The 23,685-nt window shown below is 36.2% G+C and overlaps 1 long non-coding RNA gene across 2 annotated transcripts in view; it reads left to right on the top strand.

The window, feature by feature from the left end:
• The window catches only part of LOC103886653, a 50,420-nt gene extending 27,073 nt beyond the window's left edge, over window positions 1–23,347 (top strand). The window contains exons 2-4 of one of the 2 annotated variants that reach the window (XR_002523708.2): window positions 11,269–11,441; window positions 13,317–14,102; window positions 23,126–23,347. This is a non-coding gene — a long non-coding RNA (uncharacterized LOC103886653). The remainder of the gene's footprint in view (window positions 1–11,268; window positions 11,442–13,316; window positions 14,103–23,125) is intronic. The other variant, XR_001905365.2, reaches the window with a different exon arrangement.
• Window positions 23,348–23,685: the final 338 nt, after the last annotated feature.

Below are 23,685 nucleotides of genomic sequence, written 5' to 3' on the forward strand. Positions count from 1 at the left end.
CTATAGCTTAATCAGACCTTCTCATAAAAGGGCAAGTCTTCTATATTACACTGCCTTTATTTTCTTAAAACTTAGACTGAGGATCTGATTTAGCTATTTACACTTGCCCACTGTTTTTCAGTATTAAAGATCAGTTACTCCCTTGAATTTTCATGGCCCTGTGCATGTGTTATGCAGTTATCTGTAATCTCATATCAGCTCTCTCCCTGCTTCCTTTTTCTCTACTCTTTAGCTCATTCGCTTTCCTATTTATTACAGTATAAACTTTTAAATGAAGAGGGGCTTGCTCTGCCTTCCCCATAGTAGGCACTTAGTAAATACTTGGTTAATTGAATTGACTTTCTGAAAATTATTTCTCTAGGAATGAAGAGTGAGTTGCCTATATTTTTAATTCTTTATTCTCTTCTACGGTCATGCCAACTTTTGACTTTTATCATATGGAGAGTGAAGCATCATGGTGGTTTTGTTTACTTTTAAGCATATTTTTTGACTCTGATCAATGAGGTGAAAAGTAATTTACATTTGATGTGTGTCTCCCTTATCTTAACCAGAATGACAGCTGCCTGGCTGATAACTTGTTAAATGCAAACTATGTAGTTACCCCTTGCTTCTACAATATACTTTGTCTTAATATGATCAGATGTAAATACAGGCTTGTAATTACTTTCTGTTATGCTTCTCTGCATTTATGGTGTTAAGTGTATACAGATATTTCAACAAATTACTGCATAGTTACTCTACCTCCAATTTGGTGACAGAAAAATATCTTTTAAAGATTCGAGGCTTAAGAAGATGCTTCTACAAATAAAAAGAAATCTTCTAATGTGCTTAGCTAGCGTATCCCTATCATTAAGTAATTTAGGTCAAATGAACTTTGACCATTAAACGTCTAACAAACTACGGAAATTCAATTCAATAACAATTCTATGCCTAATGAAGACATTTAATTACTTTATTATAAAAAACAATTTCACATATTTAAAAACTTAAAATTGTACTTTTAAAGCAAAGTGAAATTTGGTGCTTATTAAATCATTAAACTTTTTATTAGTACTCCTCCATGTATTAATTCTCCTTGAGGTCTTCAAAGTGAACATGGTGTGTCTCTGGTATAGGATTAAATATATTATATTTAAGCAAAAGCCAGATTGAGGGACTTTTGTCTAGAGGTGTAGTGGGTTGGGAGGTATTTTCTATTATAGAGAAGTTAGGATTCCTGTTATACCCTAATGAAGTATTTATGAAGCACAAAGGCAAAGGATATCTCAAGTGGAATATTATTGCTTAATATATGCAGAAATCTAAAAGCCCTCTCCATCTGGTTTAGTTCTGACTGTATGCTAGTGTCAGCAGCCTCATGCCTTCTGGCCAGAAAAGTTAAAGATTTTAGTGACAAAGGATATGTAATTAATAGGAAATAACACTTTAGAAACTTTATTTAAATCCTTCTAGTACTTCTTATGTGGAATAGCTTATCCGGAACGAAAGGAATTTTATAGAAACATAATGTTGTGCATCTTTTCATTCACTGGTTTACAAAAAAGTTAATATCTTGTAGGAAATGTTAGAGATATCCACTTGAAATAGCCTTTTGACAAATGTATGTTTATATTTCCTACATTTTCATCATTCAAAGATGTTTTCCTGGAAAAGTTTTTTTAGCTCTTTGGTATAAAGACATTCATCAGAATGGATGACTGGATAATGGGCACAGGTTAAGGAGGAAGACAGAGAAAGGTTTCCTTTTCTCTTCCATGAAGCACACACAACATTTGAGCTCTTAAAAATAATGAACCAGCACTTAAAAGAGTTATTAGATCTGAGTTTGAGAGGTAACGAAATATACTAAAAATGACTACAGAAAAAAATCCTTATTCTTGTGTTTAACTGCATTTTAGCCTGCAGGTGGGTAGCCCTGGGGGATTCAACCTGCACTGAAAATATTTAGTTTGCCTCCCTACTCTGATTTATCAGCTCAGTATAAATTTTGATGGTCATAAATTTGTTTTCCTTTATGGATGCAATTTATAAACTTGATGACAAATCAGCCATTCTTTTTCGTGTCTACTTCACGATTTTCATATAAAAATTCTACACAATAACTTTGTGCCACAATTAGAAGGTTTATGATTCATGTCTGTACCATGGAGCTTGTGGTAATGTTTCACATTGCAAAGAAAAAGTCTAACCTTTTGGTATTTCCATATTCACAGAGCAATTTCCTTTTAGTTTTCTGCTTATATTTTTATGATTTCTGGTTTGTGGGTAATACAAATCCATTTTGTTGCTATGAATATACTTAACTGTATTGTAACATATATGTTGGCAATTAGAGGTTACAGAATTTACATCCCTTTATATTGAGTAACATATTCAGGTTTATCCTTGTACTAATTTCAAGGATGCCCTTTGTGAAGTTCTAATGAAGGCAAGACCTATATGTTTTACCATTGCTTCCCCTCACAGCACCTACTGCTGTGCTAGTTTATTTTTATTTATTATTATTATTTATTTATTTATTTTTGAGGCAGAGTCTTGCTTTGGTCACCCAGGCTAGAGTGCAATCGTACGATCTTGGCTCACTGCAACCTCCGCCTCCTGGACTCAAGCGATTCTCCTGCCTCAGCCTCCCACATACCTGGGATTACAGGTGCCATATGTCTGGCTAATTTTTTTGTATTTTCAGTAGAGACGGGGCTTCACCACATTGGTCTGCCTGCTCTAGAACTACTGGCCTTAGGTGATCCATCAGTCTTGGCCTCCCAAAGTGCTGGGATTACAGACATGAGCCACCATACTCAGCCTGCTGTGCTAGTTTATTCACCAATATCTGTTGAAAGAATAATGATGTCACAGCCTTTAATTTCAATATTATAAATAAAAAGTAACATGAAAAAAATGAGCTCCTAAGATATTGGTGACATGAATAAGTTGTTGATTTCTGGACCGTGTTAACAATGAATAAGTAGTGTGGCATATAAATAACAATGGTATTGCTAGGAAAGACCTATTTCATAGGAAACTGTTTTAACCACTGTAATACCCTTTATATGTTTAATCTTTGCTATGACACTATAATATAGATACTGTCTTTATCTTCATTTTACAGCTGAGGAAATTGAAGCTCAGAGAAGTTAAGATACTTGCTTTAGAACACAGTTAGTTAGGGGCAAAGCTGGGATTCAAACTCAAAGCACTTGGCTCAGGAATCCATGTGGTTAGAAGTACTCTATTCTGCTTTCATAACACTCTCTTGCTTTAATAATGTGAATGATAATAACACCTTGTATATAGATAGGGTACTGCTTTTCAGTTTACAAACTACATTAAATTGGACATTTAAATTGTTGGTTAACATAATTTTAATGTATTACATTCAGCAGCTTAGAGATTTATTCACTTGGTGATTTTCACTTGACAAAAGAGAAGTGTATACATTGATAAATTTAGTTATTATTAAAGGACTTACATATTTTTTCTCCATTAAGATAACTTTTTATTGTCCCTAATGAAACTAAATACTGTATGTCTGATATAAATGGATTTTTAAAAAATTATACTTTAAGTTCTACGGTACATGTGCACAACGTACAGGAACAGAAAACCAAATACCGCATGTTCTCACTCATAGGTGGGAATTGAACAATGAGATCACTTGGACACAGGAAGGGGAACATCACACACTGGGTCCTATTGTGGGGTGGGGGGAGGGATAGCATTAGGAGATATACCTAATGTAAATGATGAGTTAATGGGTACAGCACACCAACATGGCACATGTATACATATGTAAGGACTTATATTTTTAAGTGTGTAACAATTTATTTCCTTTTATTCTTGATAATGCAAATGTGTGACACTGTAGGACAGAGGTTAGTGAGATTTTTCTGTAAAGAGACACATATGTTTCAGGCTTTGTGGCCTTACATACGGCCTGTGTCACACATTCTTTCTGTTTTTACAACCTGTAAAAAATATTAAAACTGTGCTATAGAACATGAATTTGGAGACTTAAGGCAAGAAATGCTATATCCACACAATCAGTTAAAATACTAGATACCCAGATTGCAGAGAATGTTAAAAAGTTTCCTCTTTATTTTTTTTTTCAGAAATTATGTTCTATTTTTGTTTCTTTTGGAAGGAGTCTGTGTTTTATTTTCTAAGTGTTGTTGAAAATTTTTACATGTTCAAAATCTCAGCAATGCTTTTTGTAGACATAGACAACTTATTCTAAAATTTATATGGATAGAGGCACAAGGTAACTAAAACTATTACTGGAAAAGGAAACCTATATATTGAAAATGAAGAAAAAAATGAGAGGGAACACTCTATCTGATACTGGGGCCTACAATATAACTACAGTAATCAAGACAGTGTGGTAGTGGCAGAGAGGTAGATATAGATCAATGGAACAGAACAGACAAATCCACACAAATATGCTCAGTTGATTATTTTTACAAATGTAAAAAAGCAATTAAATATAGAAAGGATAACCTTTATAACAAATGCTGCTAGAACAATTGGACATGCAAGGGAAAAAATTAAGCCTCACACCATGTAAGAAAATAACTCAAGATAGATTATGGTTTTGAATGTTAAGTATAAGGCTATACAACTTAGAAAAAGAAGAGGAGAAAGATTTCAGATCTAGTCAAAGAGTTCTTAAACAGACACCAAAAGCATAACTATTTTGGGGGGGAAATTTATAACTGGACCCCATCAAAATTAAAAATCTTCACTCCACTAAAGACACTGTTAAGAGGTTGAAAAAGCAAGTTATAGACTGGAAGAAAACATTGCAAACCACATATCTGACAAAGGACTAGTATTTAAATTATATAAAGAACTCTCAAAACTCAACAGTTAAAAACAGAAAGAAAAACAAAGACCTAATTAGGTAAAAGACACAAGAGACATTTCACTGAAAGGAATATACAGATGGCAAATAAGCAAATTAAAAAAAAAACAACATCATTAGCCATTAGGGAAATGCAAATTGAGATGACAATGAGGTACCCCTCATTGTTTTAACTGAGTACCTAGTAGAATGACTAATATTAAAAAAATACCGTTAACACCAAATGCTGATAGGCATGCAGAGAAATTGGATTAATTTTACATTGCTGGTAGGCAGGTAAGATAGTACAGATGCTTTCGAAAACAGTTTGATAGCTTCTTATACAAGTAAACATGTAAGTACCATATGACCTAGTTATTCCACACGTAGGAATTTATCCCAGAGAAATAAAAACTCTCTATACACACAAATAAAACAAAACAAAACAAACAAACAAACAAAAAACCTCTGGGCAGGGTGCAGTGGCTCACGCCTATAATCCCAGCACTCTGGGAAACTGAGGCAGATGTATCACCTGAGGTCAGGAGTTAGAAACCAGCCTGACCAGCATGGTGAGACCCCGTCTCTACTCAAAATACAAAATTAGCTGGGTAATTACGTGCCTGTAATCTCAGCTACTCAGGAGGCTGAGGCAGGAAAACCACTTGGACCTGGGAGGTCAAGGTTGCAGTGAGCAGAGATTGCGCCATTGCACTCCAGCCTGGGCAACAAGAGTGAAACTCTGTCTAAAACAAACATAGAAATCCTGCACAAACGTCTGTAGCAGCTTTGGGCAGTATACACAGAGTGGAAACAACTCAGATATCCTCCATTGAGTATATTGCTAAACTTTGGTACATCCATCCCATGGAACATTACTCAGTAGTAAAAAGGAACAAATTATTGATATATGCAATAATTTGAATGAATCTCAAGTAATTTACGCTGAGTGTAAAAAGTCAATCCCCCAAAGTTACATAACATATAATTCCTCAAAATGGTAAAGCTGTGGGAATGAAAAATAGGTAAGTTGCTGCCTGGCATTGTTGGGGAAGAGCATGTGGCTACAAAAGAGTAGCAAGGGGGATCCCTGCGGTGATGGAAGTGTTCTGTATTTGGACTGTATCCATGTCTATATCCTGGCTGTGATACTGTACTATAGTGTTGCAAAATATTTTCATCGGAGAAACAGGGAAAAGGATACATGTGATCTTTCTGTGTTATTTCTTACAAATGCATATAAATCTATAATAATCTCAAAATTAAAGCTCAATTATAAAAAAAATGTAAGATGAATACAGGGGAAAGCCCAATGATAACACTGCTGAAAGTCTTTAATTTTTAGAGAAATATGCATCAGTTTGGGCTCTATCTTTGTCTTTTCGGTGTTGCTATAATAGAATACCTAAGGCTGAGTAATTTATAAGGAAAAGTTCATTTGGTTTATGATTCTGGTGGCTGTTAAGTCCAAAAGCATGGTGCTGGCACCTGTTCAACTTCTTGTGAGGGCTTTTGTGGTGTATCATAACACGGCAGAGGATAAAACAGGAAGCGGACATGTGAGGTGACCAAACAGGGAGAGGAACATCACTTTATAATAACCCACTCTCATGGGAACAAATTTGTTCCTGTGAAAGTGAGAACTCATTTACTCACCAAGACAGCATTAATCTATTCATGAGAGATCTGCCCTCAGGACACAAATGCCTCCCACTTGGGCCCTCCTCCCAACAATGCTGCACTGGGAACTAAACTTCAACATGAGTTTTGAAGGGAACAAACTACATTCCAAACACAGCTGGCTTACTTACTTTTGGAATTTGGCTCTTAGAGGTGAGGAGGCTAGTATGAAGGGTACCCAGGCTTATAAATATTATAACTTGAATGGGATGGCACTAAAGTTTAAATGTTTTCTCTGTCGGAAACTCATGTTGAAAGTTAATCCCCAATGTATTAATAGGTGGGTCCCTTAAGAAATGATTGGGTTATGAGGGCTCTGCTGTCATGAATGATTAATTCATTAATGGATTTATGAATTAATGCCTCATTGGGTTAAGGGACTAATTGGTTATCATGGAAGTAGGTTATTTATCATGAGAGTGGGTCTCTAGCAAAAGCCAACTGGGTGCCAGTATACCCCTTCTCATCACTTTCCACACCACCTTGAGACTCTGCAGAGAGTCTCAGCAGCAAGAAGGCCCTCACAAGACATAGGTCCCTTACCTTTGGACTTTCCAACCTTCAGAACTGTAAGAAATATTTTTTTAAGTGTAAATTACTGAGTCGCAAGTATTCTGTTATAGAAACAGAAATGGACTAAGATGGAAAGGCAAGAACTCTTAATGAAAATGCTTGCTATATTTCTTTCGGTGTTTTAAATATTTTATATGGTTTTATTTATCAATCAGATATTCCTTGCAAAGTGGCCCATATAGCTCACATGACAAAATGTTTGCATGTAGTTGTAGAAAGAAGGAAAGCAGGGTGCAAAGCAGAGTAAATTTAGAAAAAGCGTATTGTATATACTTATGTTCTGTGAATAAACTTGGAATTAGGCAAGACATTAATCAGTATGTACATGCAGTGTCACCAATGTATTATCTCTCAACTGTTTACTCATTTGCAAAAGCCATTGGCCATGAATTGCTTTGGGCTTATGTGGTGTGAGCTTTCATCCTTAACAAAATCGCACTGTTACAGAGAAGTTAGGATGAGGTTTTGTGACTTCCCAATATTAATATATCTCTTTTTGTGGATTATTAATGTTTTGAGTTACATATATATAAATACTTTATGGAGAACCTAGTGTTTTGGACCATTAGTTACCTCCCTGGACCCCACGAAGGAAGATTTGATTTTGTAAGGGTATCTGTGATATCTTAGCTGTCAAATTCTCATGATTGGTTAGAGTAGTTAAACAATGGGACCTGGACAAGCCAGGGCCAATTCTAGTACATACATACAAAAATCATGGAAAATAGAGCACAATTGCCCTGCAGTCTTAAGGGAGTCTTTTCAAGCAGTACACACCTGCATGTGTCCACTCTGACTGTTGGCATGGTTACTATTGATCGATGAGCATGTCTTATTGGGTGTGAGGAATTTTTAACACCACCCCGATTCTAAAACTCTGTCATTCCGAATATTTTCCTCCTGACTCTTTTGCCATCTTTCAATCATCCTGTGTTATAGAAAGACTCTTGAGGGCAATTTAGTGCAGAGCTTCCCAGTTAGTATTCCATAGTATATTGGTTTATTGGTTCTCTAACATTAGTGTATGTCAGAATCACCTGGAGAACTTGTTTAAATGCAGATTGCTGGGCCATGCTTCCAGTTTCTGATTCCTTAGGTCTAGAGTAGGGCCCAAGAATTTGCATTTCTAACAACATCCCAAGTAATGCATGACGGGTTGCAGCCAATGGCGATGTTACAGAGTTGCTAGACAGTGATCTCCTCATCTTTGGCTGATGCAACACTTGGGCCTCATATGTCAGGTTGCTCACATGCTAGGCTGATCACCCCCGTGTGCCTTACAAATATTGTCACTTTTTATTTGTGCCATCATGTGGAAAGGTTGATGAGTGCTGATTCCATGGATTTCTGGATAAGTGTTAGGGAACAAAACAGGACTTGTATTATTGAAAAATAAAGGTAAAACTTTGGACAGGCATCTTCATGCTTTTATCATAGGGTTAATACGTTTGCCATATAACACAGAGTGGAGGAATTTGTGTATGAGGCAAATGCATCTTGTTCCAAAAATTTAGTCCTGATAACAAGAAGACTAAAGAAGAGGCCGGGTGCGGTGGCTCACGCCTGTAATCCGACTTCGGGATGCCAAGGTGGTTGGATCACTTGAGGTCATGAGTTCGAGACTAGCCTCACCAACACTGTGAAAACTGTCTCTACTAAAATACAAAAATTAGTCAGGTGTGGTGGCGGGCGCCTGTAGTCCCAGCTACTCGGGAGGCTGAGGCAGGAGAATTGCTTGAACCCGGGAGGTGGAAATTGCAGTGACTCGAGATGAGAGACCAAAAACAATCAAATAGTAAACCTTTCCTTGCAGTGTTTCAATCCACAGAGAACCTGGCTCTGGAAGTGACCCTGCCAGCCTGGCCATAGATGATGAAATCAGAGAGAAATAATGGGCAAAATTGGGCTCATTAGCATCCTACCCAGAAATTTGCACATTGGAACTAAGGGGTAGTTTGATGGGAATATCATTGAATCTATGAATTAACTTTGGGCAGTATGGCCATTTTCATGATATTGATTCTTCCTATCCATGAGGATGGAATGTTTTTCCATTTGTTTGTGTCCTCTCTTATTTCCTTGAGCATTGGTTTGTAGTTCTTAAAGAAGTCCTTCATGTCCCTTGTTAGCTGGATTCCTAGGTATTTCATTCTCTTTGTAGCCATTGTGAATGGGAGTTCATTCACAATTTGGCTCTCTGCTTGTCTATTCTTGATAATATAATGACGCTTGTGATTTTTGCACACTGATATTGTATCCTGAGACTTTGCTGAAGTTACTTATCAGCTTAAGGAGCTTTTGGGCTGAGAGAATGGGATTTTCTAAATACAGGATCATGTAATCTGCAAACAGAGGCAATTTGATTTCCTCTCTTCCTATTTGAATACTCTTTATTTCTTTCTCTTGCCTGATTGCCCTGGCCAGAACTTCCAATACTACGTTGAATAGGAGTGGTAAGAGTGGGCATCATTGTCTTGTGCCAGTTTTCAAAGGGAATGCTTCCAGCTTTTGCCCATTCAGTATGATATTGGCTGTGGTTTGCCATAAATTAGCCCTTACTATTTTGAGATATATTCTATTAATACCTAGTTTATTGAGAGTTTTTAACAGGAATGGATTTTGAATTATGTCAAGGCCTTTTCTGCATCTATTGAGGTACCATTTGACCCAGCAATCCCATTCGTGGGTGTATATCCAAAAGAATGTAAATCATTCTGTTATAAAGATGCATGCACACATATGTTTATTGCAGCACTATTCACAATAGCAAAGACATAGAACCAACTCAAATGCCCAGCCATGATAGACCTGATAAAGGAAATGTGGTACATATGTACCATGGAATACTATGCAGCCATAAAAAGAAATGAGATCATGTCTTTTGCAGGGACATGAATGAAGTTGGAAGCCATCATCCTCAGCAAACTAACACAGGAACAGAAAACCAAACACTGCATTTTCTCAGTCATAAGTGAGAGGTGAACAATGAGAACACATAGTCACAGGAAGGGCAAAAACACACACTGGGGCCAGTGGGTGGTTGCGAGGGGAGGGAGAGCATCAGGACAAATAGCTATTTGGGGCTTAATACCTAGGTGATGGATTAATAGGTGCATTAAACCATCATGACACATGTTTACCTATGCAACAAACCTGCAGCTATCACGAAAGTTAAAAAAAAAAAAAGAACCAAGAAGGAGTTGGCATGGCAGTGGGACAGTCAGAAGGGAGCCTGGAAACTGCCGGAGTCCCTGCTGCTCTCTCTGGGAGGAAGCCAGTTTTTAAGAGAAAAAGAAACTGAAAAGCAGAAAGAAGTAGAGAAAAATGTCAGAGCAAGGATCTTGGCAATGATGGAGATCCTTTCCCAGCTACTTCTGGGGGAAAACCTTATCTCTACTCCCCATGGTATCCTTGTGGATGTAAAGCTATTAGTGGAGCTATTAGTGGTTCCATGAATTGTTCTAGGTTGTCACTTCTCAGGACATGAGACTCTTTTTATTTGGGGGTTGAGGATTATCTATCTATCTATCTATCTATCTATCTATCTATCTATCTATCTAATCTACCATCTACCTATATTTCAGGTCTCATATTACAAATGGCACTAGTTTGCTGTCTCAACGTAATTTATATAGTAAAATTGGCTTCTCATTTATTGTATGTGTCCTTATAAATATTATCTATATTAACTTTGGAAGTTAATATAGATTCTATATTATCTATATTAACTTTGAAAGTTAATATAGATTCTATATTGTCTATAGTAACTTTGGAAGTTAATATAGATTCCCAAATCCTATCCATTTACGGGAAGACAATATTTCCTCATCACTAAGGTCCCTTTGTTGTCCCATATGAGAGAGAGAGAGAGATGACGTGAATCAGTAAGTAAAACTCACTGACTTTATTTAAAGAATAGCCTCCTTTCTCTGGTGCATATTCAGAATTAAATGGGTTAGCTAGAAAGACTATGGAATTTCTTCCTCACCTGCTTGGAATGGTTTCTACTCAATTGATAGTCTAAACTTAGAATCATGCTTCATGCTTTATATCATCAGGTATCCTCTATGTGTTATACATACTCATGCTAAAGTTTCTTTCTCTTTAGATAATATAGCATTTAAATTAAATCATGCCTTTTTTTCTTATGACAGTCTTGTTTTGTTTTTGTTTTTCAGAAAATTTATTCTCCAGTGATTGGTAGTGTCCAGGATATATTCAAGCCACACAGTATTAGGGAAACCACTCAGTGTCTTGCAAGTGATCTCTGATCAGTCTGTCTTCACGAGGTGACACAGCACAGTGATATATTACTGGAATATCAGATACCATGGCAAGCATTCTAAAGATGGTACATAGACTGGCACATTTTTAAAAATCATGAACATTTTTTTTTTTCAAATTTCAGGTTGATTTAGGAGGTGAAAAGATGCTTTTGATATAGAAGTTTCAAAGACTTTTAGAGTCTTATCAGATCTTCTGGTATACTGGAGGAATAACTCAGCAATAAATCAAAAACATTTTTTGCCAACACTCCAGTTTCAGTATTATTTTAAAAGTTTACTTTCCTCTGAGATTTACTCTGTGAACACATAGGCAATTATTACATTTCCCTGAACTTCCTTTTCTTCTGGAGCTCAATAATGCCTGTATTATTTTATTGTTTATAAATTGCTTCTAATTATGAAGGAACATATACTATAGTAATAAGTACATGAGTTCAAATAAATAGAAAAAAATTCTCTTTATACAAGAATAAGCATTAATATTTTGATCTATTGCTTTTAATCTTTTGTATTTGAATATTTTTTACACAGTTGAAATCACAGTATATATAATTTTATATAATTATATATAATAATTTAACAGTATATATTATTACTTTTTCACTAAATATGGCAACAGGAGCATATGTTCTGGTATAGTTCTGTAAACATTATAATGGCTGCATAATTTCCCATGTTATGAACCAACCTGAATTTATATTAATGTTTATCTATTCTGGCCTATATGTTGTTTCCAATATTTTTAGAAACATAAATAGCTCTGCAATAAATATATTGGCATAAGGATTCTTTGTTTCTTTTAAATTATTTCTTCTGTATATATGATTAGAAGTATAAAAATAGTATCAATAATTATCAGCATTTTTACTCATAATGCTGCCAAATAGCTTTCATACTGCTCTAAGAGTCAAAAGAAAACGTGGTTAATTTCAGTGCAATGAAGGCTCAATGTTATTAAGTGGATGTAATTCACCAAGATAATTTGATAGACACTGGGTTCTATAATATTATTTTGGAGTCACCATAAAGGAGTTCTTTCTTGTTTCACATTATTCAATTTCATTCAATTTATGAAACTCTAATGAAAGTGCAGAAAAGTATTTGTAGTAGAGATAAAGCACCCAATACAAATTATACATCAACGTAATATAATTTTTCACTATTGCAGCATTCTCAAATAGTGTTTTTATAGCATGAGTTCCTGTGGCATGTACCTGTCCCAGTTCAAGCCAATCAGCCATCTCTAACAACAAGGCAGAGTAAGGGGGAAGAATAATATAATCTGTCCTTCTTTAGGCAGAGAAAAATTAGAGCCCCTGGTATGAGGCGAGGCTAGCAAGGGATTATTTATCATTTGATTACATGGATCATAATACTAAAGCTAAAGCTATTGAAATCATTTTCTATTTCACATTACTCATTATATCCTCCCCTACAGTTAGCCTACGGACTAATGTCATACATTATCTGATGATAGCCCAACATTTCCTAAAGAGCATTCTCCAAAGTGTCATAATCAACACAGGTTTTTTGAATGAGTATAATATATAGTCGTTAGAAGGGCCACAATTGTTTTCTATTTTTTTTAAAACTAGTCTTATTACTCCACTTTTACTTGTTTTGATGTGCTCAAATTTAAAATCACTATTTGATGAGGCATAAAATTTTAACTCATTACTATTCGTATATATTATCTACAGAAGAGTTTGATTAGATTATAGATCATGCTCTTAACATTGATAAACTACTCTATTGAATGGCAATACTTTCTACAGCTATTATCCTTTTTTTCCAATACTTATCTTATTTTACTCATTTTACATTTAGAAAAAGAGATGTTCAGGGTGGTGGTATACTTTGTTCGAGGTCATTCATTTAGAATTAGTAGGTCTGGTTTGGTAAACTCAATTCTTACTGATTTCAGTTTGTGGTCTTTTCAGTTCACTAAACAGGCAACTGACTCCTAGCTCTCCACTAAAAATGTGAGTAAGTTGACATTTTGAGAAATACTGGATACTGAATAGTTATGGGTAGAGGAGGAGTTGGCAAAAATGAAAGAGGGAACCAAAAATCTACGAAAAAATCAGAGGCGAAAGTGAAGCCTTTGTATTATATTATATTTACTGTTTACAGTCAGAATCTTTTCAGTTCAATATGGTGTCCTTCAGTTCTAATTGCCTGGTGCCTGTTAATTTTTTCCTAAAATTTTGAATATTTAAAAAGAGATATATGCCTGTGGTATTTAGGAATCTGGGAAAAGGAGATGTTAGAAATCCAACTGTTGATTTAATTAGGAGGACAAAACACTTCTTGTTGTACTACTTTTTCTAAAGTTACCTTTTCTCTACCAGTACAGAAATGAATTTTAAAGATTCAAAAGGCAAGGTGGCACATAGTATCTGCCATTACACTATGATCTGAACAATACCATTATCTCCCCTGGGTACCTCAATTTTGATTTATAGTCCTGTAGAGATACACACACACACACATACACACACACACACACACACACACACACACACAAACGGAAATTCAGCTGTTCTCTTAGATTTTGTTGTATTGACTGTTGTCTTCCTGATGCTAATTGCCACCTTTGTCAACAACTTCATTGGCAAATCCAGAGCTCATCAAGCATGTAGACTGAACTCATCTCCTGGGCAGCATCCATACCACCAATTACGAATCAGTGCTTATGAATATAAGGAGCAACTGTCTCTGGAGCTGTGAGTCCATAACTTTCACAAACACTCACATTTATTCAGTTAAAAAGAAAAAAAGAGAAAGAAAAGAAAACAGTTTGAAAAGGTAGTTCAACTTGCTAGTTCATTCAAAGATACTGAGGACATATGCTCAATATGCCATTTCTTTATTGTAATCATGCTAGTTCAGAAAAAAACCCAGTAGGCAAGCTAAATATGCCAGGTTACTTAGGTCGTGGCTTCAGATGAAAGTGTTAGTACCTTTTGCAAACAAAAATATCCCTTCTTATTGATGCCAGTGCTGCTTAGCATTCTGCTCCTCTTTACTACCTTACCTGGTGGCTTTATTATTGCTGCTGGGCACCTACCCATCATTTTATTTCGGAGCCATAACTCGGTCATGTTAATTACTCAAGAATCAGGTGTGATGGTTTTAATGAGCTAATAATAATTTAACGAAAACTCAGTATTTCATGGCTCTATGGAATTGCTCTTGTTCGCCCAGTGACGTGACATGCAGTGTTGTAAAGTTGTGTTAACACCACAGTGCGTTCATAGATCTTTAAAAATAAGGTTTTTATGAGTTTTGTTTTGTTTCCTTTTTTCATAACAATCTCCTGTTGATTGCCTAAAAGTTCCTGAGAGGACTGAACTTTGGACTACTTTAAAAATTTGCATCATGTTTTCTTGGCTGCTGGTTCCTAGCACTCCATAGATTAGTACAGAAATCGTTTTACTTTTCTTTAAGCATTAATCACAAAAGAGGGATGTCTTCAGGGAAAAGAAAGCATAGCTATTTAAATTGAAGTAGTTTATTAAATCACTCTGTAAAATTTACTTTTATAATGGAAATACCTAAAGGATAAAACAACGTATAACAAAGAATATAGTATTTTTTTCTTTACCTAAGTCTTAGTTGAAAAATTTGTTATGTAAGAATATATACATATATAAAATATATATATATATATATATATATTTTACTTTCCTCCTGTTTTAGGTAGCATTTAAAAATCTTTAAAACATGTCACATCACTTTGTTTTAAGTGTGCTCTGGTGATCATTGCTGGAATAATGATGCAAATTCATTTTTTCATTTGAGAACAATTTCATGGATTTCTGAATCATTAGCAAGATATTTAATCATGATATTTTCTTAGATCTTTTAACGTTTTCTGGTAAAACTCAAAGTTGGCTGCCATTTGAGAATTTACAACAGTAAATCAAGCTGGCAATGGCTCTATCTTTCCATATTGAAAGACTTAATGCTTGGCACTATCCACATATTTTTGGGATCCTTACAGAGTTGAGGTTCCTTCAATTGCAAATTAATGCATTCGGCAGAAAACCACTTCTAGACCACACTCATATTTTGATATTTAGAACCTATATTTAAAGCCAAAATAAACATTTTTACTGTAGGGACATGGAAACAGACACAGGAGATTGGCTTTTTCATAATAGAAACCCTGTCTGTTCTTATTCTAGGGAATGAGGATGTGATAAATTTAGGCAATTAAAAAACCCTAAATAAACTAGATCATTTTGGAAATCTTATATGCTGTGAAGACAGCGCAGAATTGTGTGATAAAATGCTGCTTGTGGGGACGGTGGTGGCAGTGGGCAACCATGCTAGGTAGGAGGGTCAGCAAAGACCTGAGACATGATGACGGAGGTTTTAACAACCTGATTGAACTATAAAAAATTAATGACGAAAATGAGCTTTTTAAAAATTAGAATGGGATATATATATGTTTTGAACAAATTGAAACGGTGGCAGGTGATCAGAGGCAAGAGTTTTCCATTGACTTTTGAAGCTAAAGTGTCTTATTTTCTCACATATGTGAATAATGACTTTTCATCACACTTGTTACATGATGATCTGGTGGAAGAAAATTCCAAACAGAGGGAACACCAAATATATAGGACCCTATTTGAGAGATAGCTTGACTCAAAAGAGGGACAGCTGGAAAGTTAAGCAGAGCCAAATGATATAGGGCTTTGTAGACCACGAACAAGGTTTGGCTTTTACTCTTAGAGTGGTAGGAATCCATTTAAGAATTCCAGGGCTGGGCACGGTTGCTCACATCTGTAATCCCAGCACTTGGGAGGCTGAGGTGGGAAGATCACAAGCTCAACAGATCAATACCATCCTGGCCAACACGGTGAAACATCGTCTCTACTAAAAATACAAAAATTAACTGGGTGTGGTGGTGCATGCCTGTACTCCCGGATATTCGGGAGGCTGAGGCAGGAGAATCGCTTGAAACCGGGAGGTGGAGATTGCAGTGAGCCGAGATCATGCCACTGCACTCCAGTCCTGCAACAGAGTGAGACTCCATCTCAAAATAATAATTTATATATGTGTGTGTATATATATATATGAATTCTAAAAGAGGGGTTGTTCTAATCTGATTTGAATGAAATTGTGGTCGACAAAGAGAAGCTGGGAAAAATTAGGCAGAAGGACAATTAAGTGACAATTACATGCCTTATTCCAAGAAATGTCTATTTGGGTCTTTTGCCCATTTCTTAAATTGAGTTACTTGTTTTCGTGCTATTGAATGTTTGCATTCCTTATATATTTTGGATATTAATCTCTTATCAGTTATATGGTTTACACACATTTTCTCCCATTTTATAGATTTTCTCTTTATTCAGCTGATTGTTTCCTTTGCTGTGCAGAAGCTCTTAGTTTGATGCAATCCCATTTGTCTATTTTTGCTTTTGTTGCCTTTAGGGTCATATGCATTGCCCAGACTGAAGTCGAAAAGTTTTTCCCCATGTTTTCTTTTAGTAGTATTACAGTTTGGGGTCTTATGTTTAGGTCTATAATCAATTCAAATAAATTTTTGTATGTGGTATGAGATAATGGTCCAATTTTATTCCTCTGAATGTGAATATCTAGTTTTGCCAACACCATTTATTGAAGAGGCTGTCCTTTTCTCATTGTGTGTTCTTGGTTTCCTTGTCAGAGAGGAATTGACCATAAATGCATGAATTTATTTCTTGGTTCTCTATTCTGTATTCCACTGGTCTACATGTCTGTGTTTATGCCAGGACTGTGCTGTTTTGATTACTATAGTTTTATAGTATATTTTAAAATCAAGTAGTGTGATGCCTCAAGCTTTGCTCAATATCACTAATCACCAGGGAAATGCAAGTTTTGCATCAGGACATATAAAGTTTTGGTGGGGCACAATTTATTCCATAACAATGATCACCTTACCTGCCCAGTGAGAGGGGCTTTGTTTGTAGTTTTCTGTCCATCCTGCAATCTTTCTCATGAACATCCCATGGAAACCTGTGAAAATGAGCTTAGGAATATAAAATTGCCTTGTGTTTGGGTCTTTCCGCTATTCCAGATGGACACACTAGTACACACTGAACCTTTAGTGGTTTGTTAAAATTTTACTGATTTCTTTTCTTACCCATGTTTGCAGAGATTAGTTCTTTTCCTCATGATATGCCACAGTGGAGGCACTTCATATGCTTCATTTTTCTTTCAAGTCTTGTCCCCTCTGAGATTCAGACCGTTAGGTTGCCCTGCGATCTCAGCTCTCTGATGAGCTCATAAACACTTACAATTTTGTATTTTATCCTGTATTTTCTCATTGATTGGAGTAATTTTCTCTGCAGGTTTTTATATAGTGATTGGAAGTAAAAACTCCAGTTCTTTGTGTGTAAAGCTAAGCATTTGTCTATTTTCATCTGTTAGACTCTGTTTCCAGCATTTCAACAAAATCTCTTCTGCTTATAAACAATGATCCATAATACAGATGGTTTCCAGGAATACTTCTATTTCTGCTCATGCTCTTAGCAAGTCAAGGATGGAGATTCCTATCTCTAGAGTTGCTGGGCATCCTGCTCATTCCATTCTAAACCTGGCTCTATTGAATAAGGAAAATGAAGTGTCTGAGTGGACATAAAGGAAATGGTGGAAGAAACAAAGTGGGGGAAGTAAGAGAAAGAACATGACTTTGTCTCTATTGAAGGCAGCCATCATGCTGTATGCAGTAGTTGCTGAGTCCTTCATATTGTGGCTCTTACATGTGTCTCCAGCCTCACTTCCTGCCATTCCTGTTTATAAATGCTATGTTGTAGCCATATTGAATTACTCGCCATTTCCCAAACATACTTCAAATTATTTGCAAATGTTGACTTGTCCTTCTGGAATGCCTTTCTATCTGTGGACTCCAATCCCTACTTGGCAAATTCCTACTCAGATTTCAAAAGCGACCTTTTCTGTGTAGTGCTTCTTGAAACTCAGGCAGAGGTACCTGCTCCCTCTTATATACAGAGATAGTTGTTTGCTCTTCTGTGATTTCCTAGAAGTCCAATTACATCTTGTTGCACCTGGTACATTATGCTACATTCAATGGATCATCATCTGCCCAAAATCTTGTGAAGATACGAGCATGCAGTAACTGCTGATTTGTTAGTAACCAAATGATGTCTCCTTCTTGAATTGCTTCAAATCCTTGAAGCATGTTTTCTTCTCAAATTACTTAAAGTCTATCAGTTGGTTATGTCCCACTTACAAGGGTCAGGACTGTGAAGCATAAATCCTCCTTGGGGGCAGAAAAATCTGAGAGCCATCAGTTATTGTGTACAAATAAACAAGATCTCCAGGGTTTCTCCAAGAGTCCACAACTAATCTTAACCTCAAAGGATAGGGTTTGGTGTTAAGGGCAGTAAGAAAGGACAAACTAGTGGATATCTAGCAAATTCCCTTTTTTTCAGCTACAGACGCTAGCCTTAGGACCTGTGTGTGTATAACTCCAGACTTTGAGTGATAAAGGACCTCCTGCCTCTTCCTGTGTTCTTCAGCAAGCTTTTTTGTTTGTCTGTGTACCATGATTTATTTGAAGTTCAATGTCACTAATTCTGTGGTAACTGAACTCTGTGACCACTTTATCCACAACACTTTGAAAGAAGCTATTTAGCTGATGGAAATATTATACATGGTACTTTCTAGTCATTCATATGTGGCTAGAAAACCTCTCAGTCTACCGTAAGGTTTCTATTTTCCAAACCAGCCACTTAATTCATCTTTGTCACAAGGAAATGAAAACAGGGTTTGTGTTGCTTCAAACAATAGATCTATAAGTGGCTGTGATTGAAGAACCTCAGTACCAAGACAGAGCTGGCTGTTATATAGTATGGTTATGCTGTTCATTTTCCCAGATCATGTTTGAGAGTCTTTTTGTTATTAATCTATTATTTTAAAAATTTAAAAAATTGATTTGCTTAGAGATGGGATCTCACTCCATTGGCCAGGCTGAAGTACACTAGTGTGATCATAGCTCACTGCATCCTTTAACTCCAGGGCTTAAGTAATCATCCTGCCTCAGCCTCTCAAGTAGCTTATACTATAAGCATGTATCACCGCGCCCAGTTCATGTTTGAGGTTTTATGATTTACTGAGAGTAAATATTCTTCCTATTGACAATAAGAGTGATTACTGTACCATGAAGAAAACTGATTAGACATCAAGTTTAGTTTTCTTACCCTGGAAATTGAAAGGACTTATTCTTATGGATTAAAAAACATTCAACTTTAAAGTTCTGCTGCACTTGGCTGCAACATGTATTACACTTCTATGAATGGCATGTGCTGGGTCCAATACAATGGGAAGAAAAAGCATTCAGTAAATGTTACTACCAATTTTACTTTTCTCTGCTTCCTTTTATTTAGTTATTCACCTATGTGAAATTGTAAGCCAAGTGCAGAAACCAGTGTTGCTGCCCTAATCTTCTATTTTAGACAAAGAAACTAGTTGAATATATAGTCACAGAAACAATTACCACTAAATATTTCTGTAAAATTTCAGCTATTATTTATGAGCTTCCTGTATCAAATAAAAACTGGATAGACAGGAAACATGTGAACTCTTCAGAGAGATAATGAAGAATGATGTGATCATTTCAAATTGCTTGGAAAAGGAAATAGCAAAATAACCAACTAAGTGCATTCAGTAATACAGTGTCTTCTTGACGATTTAGAATTGAAAAGGTGTGATGAGAATAAGCTGTATATTCCAAATAAAGTGACCTTATCATTTTTAGTCCACATTCTCCTTATTTCTACCTCCTCATAAACAGCCCCATCAGGCATCAAGAACAAACTAGAGATGAGGGATGCTTTATCTTTAGCAGTGATTTGTTCACTTCCTCATTCTTCCTTTTCACTTGTAGGATAATGAGAGTTAGAGAGTAAAATTGTTTCAGATGATAGAAAGTGATGTGCATGTGTGTGTGTGTGTGTGTGTGTGCATGTGTGCTCATTAATGAAGCAGTGTTTCTTAAACTAGGCCCCCTTACTTCAGCTTGGCTGGAATTTGTTACAAAACACACATAAATACTTTCACTGGGTGGGGACATTCTGGCAGTGGTTCATGAGTTTCTTTCTCTTCCACATCCTGTGTGCCTCCTGGGTCATAAATATTGACATAGTCCTCAGACTCCTTCTAAAGTGTGTCTACTTAACACTTGTAAACCAAGAAGTGTCTGAGGCAGGTGCCCACTGATTTAGAAAAAGGAAGAAAAATGGGGTGGGGAGAGTAGGCAATGAGGCAAGTGTTTATATTCTTTGATTAGTGCTGAGTGAATCTACATTTTATGTGTGAAAAGAGGGGTAGAAGAAAAGTCAATTAGGCATTTGTCTTGAGCTCATAAATCTACATTTTACATAAGATAAAGTAAATGTAAAAACAATGAGTAGAGGAGGAAGTGCATTTCTACACTTTACATAAGATAAATGTAAATAAAGACTGAGTAGAGGAAGAAGTACATTATGCATTTGTCTTGGGGTGAGCAGAGGCTGATTCCTCATCTTGTCCTTGTTCCATACTGATGAAGATAAACTGGTAACTTACATTGTCAGGGTGAGATTCAACAGAACTCTGTTTTAGGACTACTTACAGAGAAGATGTATATTCTGAAAGAATTGGGGGCCCACATGGAATTTACTTGAGAGCAGTTTGTGAGCAAGGCTATCTGGGCAGATATATGACCTTTTATCATTGCTGTAAACTAACTTAAGTATGAGGCTATGACATAGGGTGGTGAAATTGCAGCTATCTGCTTGGGAACAAAAGGCAGGCAAATTTTTGCATGACTCAGTTCCCAAGCTTAACTTTCCCTTTGGCATGGTGAGTTTGGGATCCTGAGATTCTATTTTCTTAAACACAATGAATCGAAGGCTTCAGTGACACCCAGAAAGATATGCCCTGTTGTCCTGCCTATTCACCATGGCTTCTCACAAGTTCACCCCTGTGACAAAATGTTTTTTCCTTGCTTTTCTCCACAGGGCCCAATTGTCTGTTGCCATTTGTGCTACTCTTACTATACTTCACGCTTTCTACCACTGTCCAAATTTCCAAAGTCCCTGTACTACCACCACTATCCTAAAAAAGTTTATCTAGCAGGAGTTATCTCTTGTTCTGCTCCAGTCAACTGCCTATTTATTTTTCAGAATGAAGAAATGTGATTTTTTAGAACATACTCCAGGAAGCCTCCAAAATTCATATAGCCTGCCTTTTAGCTGCAAGGGAGTCCATTTTTACTATCTTGGCTCCAAAGCTACCAAGTTCGGTTTTATACCTCACTTTCCAGAAGGGAGTAAATTTGGTCCCTAAATCCTTGCTTGGAAGTGTATTTCCTCTTCCCTCATGCAGTCCCTACCCTGTTTGTCTTTAAGAAGCTTTTAAATATATGCATAACTTCTGAGGATGTAACAACCTGAACAAACATGTTAGGTGTGCTGTCCCTTTAGACTGGGGCAACACAGGCTGCTTGTCCACCCAGTAAACCTGTTAAGAAAGACCTTATTCTGTCTGTACTTCTTTTCCTGCCAATAAAATGGGACTAAAAACATATTTATAAATTAATTATGGCAGATAAATATGAAAATACACACAGAACAATTAATATGGTATCTGGTACATAGTGGTACTTGGTCAATGTTTAATTTTTTTATTTTCTTGTCTCTCCTCTCCACCTCCCTCAAGCCACCTGAATTGAGCTCAAAATAGAAAATGTACAAGTAATTTTAACATTGCTGACAGAAGTAAGCCTTCATGTCTGATAAAGGACTATGGAACTACACTTGTGTCACCTTTTTCTAAATATATTCTGGTAATTATTGCTATGACATCTGCCCCAACTAGGTTAATTGCTCTGATTTTTAAAAATAAAATGTACATACATTAAAACAATTATACATGAGCACTTATTCCCAAGAGATCCATTTAAAGCACTTCTGAACAGTGTTTAGAAAACTAGAGATTGGCTTAGTTTTGCTTTACTTTTTGGATGTTTATGAGAACTGACAGGAAACCTTTGCTATAACCAAAGTTTAATTCTCTCATGATATTAATATTTTTATTTTCTCTACTATTTATTGAGAAAAATCTGGTTTAAGTTAGAAAACTAGTTGCGATCGGGAAGTACTTCAGTTTGCGATGTTATAAACTGTCAAAAATGAACTTCCTAATGTGATTACAAGCTACCTTCTTTGGCCTTATTACATCTGATAATTGAACTGTCACCTCTGTGTTTTATTTATTATGATAATGGATGCAGTTGGTAAACCTAAGCAAAAATGTGGAAAATAAGGTTTTGGCTTGTTAGGAAGGCAGTTGTGATATGCCTCGGATTTGAGCATTTGGGAGATGTCAGTCAAAATCTGAGATCTGTTTAAGCAGACAGCTGAATTTTGACAGGAATGATAACCCATTTACTGTCTCTGCAGCAAATAAGCCACTTCTTTACCTCCAGATACTTTTTAAAAATGCATTTAAAACTTGTTTTCTCCTTTCTCTTCTTCTTCCTCCTCTTCCTCTTCATTTGTCCTCTTTGCTCCGGAAGTATGTGAAAAAGGCCACTCAGCAAATGCCTATACATCTTTGATTTCATCCTTAGTTGGAGAATCTAAATTTTATTTGGGGATGTAATGTACCCATCTAAAATATTTCATTTTCTAGTAGTTCTGGTTAATAACATGTTAATAAATGCATTGTGTTGACTTTCTGGGAATAATGCTAGGGGAAGCTGACTCAACTGCTTCCTGGATGGTGAACAAAGCGACAGAACTTTTGGCAGCTGACTTGGACTACGAGTTTACTGGATGACAGAAGCCACAGGTTCAGAGGTAGAACAGAGATAAAGAAAGAGCATGAGCCTGAGGATCCTGGAACTTCCACGGTCTTGACTGCATCCTCCAGATTCACTTTGCCTATGAGAAAAATAAAACTCTATTTTGTTTAAGCCTTGTTTATCTATTTATTTTTCTTTTTCTATAATATGGAGTGCACCAAATTCCAAAAGATACAAATGGCTTTTGTGTTATTTCATGGAATATTGTACTATGGTTTTGTTGGGTGTTTCCATCTTCAAAGCAACCAACCAACCAACCAACCAACCCACCAACCCACCAACCCAAAAACCTACCACCAAGCATACATATAAACAACAAAACAAAATCAGAATTGTGGAGGTCAATTAAGTTTGTTAATCCATCCAATCTAATGCACACATAGCTAATGTGAACACCCACAGTCTATAGGAGCACAGTAAAACTAGAGCAATGACAAAGCTAATTCTCC

This window comes from Papio anubis, chromosome 8 (genome assembly GCF_008728515.1).
Source record: "Papio anubis isolate 15944 chromosome 8, Panubis1.0, whole genome shotgun sequence".
NCBI classification, from domain to species: domain Eukaryota; kingdom Metazoa; phylum Chordata; class Mammalia; order Primates; family Cercopithecidae; genus Papio; species Papio anubis.